This window comes from Onychomys torridus, chromosome 11 (genome assembly GCF_903995425.1).
Source record: "Onychomys torridus chromosome 11, mOncTor1.1, whole genome shotgun sequence".
NCBI classification, from domain to species: domain Eukaryota; kingdom Metazoa; phylum Chordata; class Mammalia; order Rodentia; family Cricetidae; genus Onychomys; species Onychomys torridus.
In genome coordinates, this window is record NC_050453.1 from 28,161,232 (window position 1) to 28,163,786 (window position 2,555).

Here is a 2,555-nt window from a genome sequence, read left to right on the forward strand (position 1 = left end):
AGGCACATTATCTGAAAGGAAAGACAAAGATATATTGATGTAATATTACTAATAATTACTATCAAAGGTGACAGACCCCGTGTCGAACATTTTGCATGGATATTTCATTTAGTCCTCACAACAGTGCAATAGATAGGGACTGCTAAATTCATTTTATTTCTAACAGGAAAACCAAGGCTTTTAGTGAGAGGCAGAGTCAACATGATGAACTGAGCTGTCTGACCACAAAGCCCTAAGCATTCTTCCAGAATCCCTCTGCATTTATGAGCAAAACTAAGACCACAGACAATGACATCTCCAAGTGGTGAGTTATGTGCACTGTGGGAAAGTGCCAGCAACTCACGCAGCTCACTGGCTATAGAACGTAATGACTAAAGACTATCATACACATATTGTCTTAGCCCATGCTCCTTGGACAGAATTACTCCAGGCTGAAATATTTGCAAACAATAGAGTTTTATTTCTCACAATTCCAAAGGCTGAGAAGTCCAAGGTAAGATGCTGACAGAAAAAGTTGTCTGGAGATGGCCACGCCCATGTCCAAGACGGTGCCTTGATGTTGTGCCTTCACCTTCTGGTGGTAGGCAGAAGGCCAACCAGACAAGTGCTAAAAGAAGTGTCTTTGTCATGGGCATCAGTCCCATTCACTAGAGAAAAGACGATATGGCTTCAATCAACTCTTAAAGTCTCAGTTCTGAACATTATCACCTAAGCAACACCTGAATTATTGAGAAGAAAATACATTCAAACCACAGTGTGTGTGTGTGTGTGTGTGTGTGTGTGTGTGTGTGTGTGTGTGTGTGTTAAAATAAACCACATACAAATATAATAAAAGCATTTTATGTTTTATATAGACATGTATATGCACATAAGAGAGAGACTGATCCACTTCTGCTGTTTTATCTATCCATCTATCTGTTATGCCAAGATATGACAGTTGAAGGAGATTTTATTTTGAAATAGTTACATAAATACAAGTGGTACTGATTTTATTTGAATGGCAATGCTTTATTTTTACCATTAGACCAAGTTTTGAAACCTAGTGACAGAAAGAAACAAAGGCTGTTCAACTTAAATCAGTATGTGCCCAGACTTAAACTTTCTAAGAGTTATAAAATTTTGAATGAGAGAGACGTGTTACAAAAATTAAGAGAAAACCGGTGTGCTACTAATATATTACTGCACTGCAGCTTTTTAAATTCATAACTTCCCAATGTGCAATGTATAGCATTACATGTTCACCCATTTTGTTGTTATTTACTTGGATGTTAGGAAGGCCAGTGGCTCAGGTCTGACAGCTGCTCCTCTTTCCTCTGCGAGTGAGTTAAGAAAGGCTTCACTTGGTCCTCATAGCTGAGCAGACAGACACAGCTTGTGGTGTGGTGATTATGGAATCTGATGTCACAGTAAATAGACATTGGTGCATCCAGGAGATGTTCAACTCTTCCTGACTTTGGAATCCTGAAGAAATATCTCAACACACTGCACCATTATGAGAAAAGATCCCATCACTGAGACCTGATGTGAGGAGGAAGGTCTCCAGAGGCGGGGACACAGGGGGACACAGCAGACAGTCTAGTTTAGAACTGTCCTTGGCAGCTCTAAGTTGGTAAGCATCGTTAGCTCTGGCCAGTAGAAAAGTGGTCTCTGCTGGTTCTGAGTGTCTCTGTTCACAGACACATGAAATCCTGGCTAAGAAGGGGACAAACTGAACCATCTCAAAAAGCATAGTGAGAACTTGCTGAGTGTCTTCTAATGACAAGAAACAATCAAATGCTTTAAAGGAAACATTGTACAAACCAGGCATGGTGGTGACGGTTACTTCTGTAATCCCGGCTCTTGGGAGGCTAAGGCAGAAGAATCATTAGAAGGCCAAGGCCAGCCTAGGCTACATAGTGAATTCCAGGCTGCCTGAGCTAGAGTGTGAGACTTTGTCTCAAAACACCATAAAAGAGATAAATAAATACATACACATGAAAGAAAAAAAATCTGCCTTTGTCAAATTATTCCATACATTGTGTTTTTATTATTGATTGGTTGGTTGGTTGGTTGGTTGGTTGGTTGTGCGTATAGCCTAGTTTCCTTTCTGTTCCTGTGATAAAACACTCTAACCAAAACTAACTTGTGGAGTAAAAGGCTTTATTTATACTTCCAATTCACAATCCATCATTTGGGGAAGTCAGAGCAGGAACTCAAGGCAGCAACTTGGAGATTCAAGCCCTGTGGCGGAACCATAAAAGGAACATTGCTTCCTGTCTTCTCTCTGGTTCTTCATTCCCAGGCTCATGCTTACCGAGCTTCCTTACATAGTCCGGGACCACTTGCCTAGGGATGATGCTGCCCATAGTAGGCTGGGCCATCTTGCATGAATTAATAATCAAGGTGGGGTCTGGAGTGATCGTCCAGGGGCAGATGATCAGAGGTTAAGAGCACTGGCTGTTCTTTCAGAGATCCTGGGTTTGATTCCCAGAACCCACCTGGCAGCTCACAGCTGTCTATAATTCTAGTCCCAAAAGATCCAATTCCCTTTTCTGGCCTCTGCAGGCATCAGACAC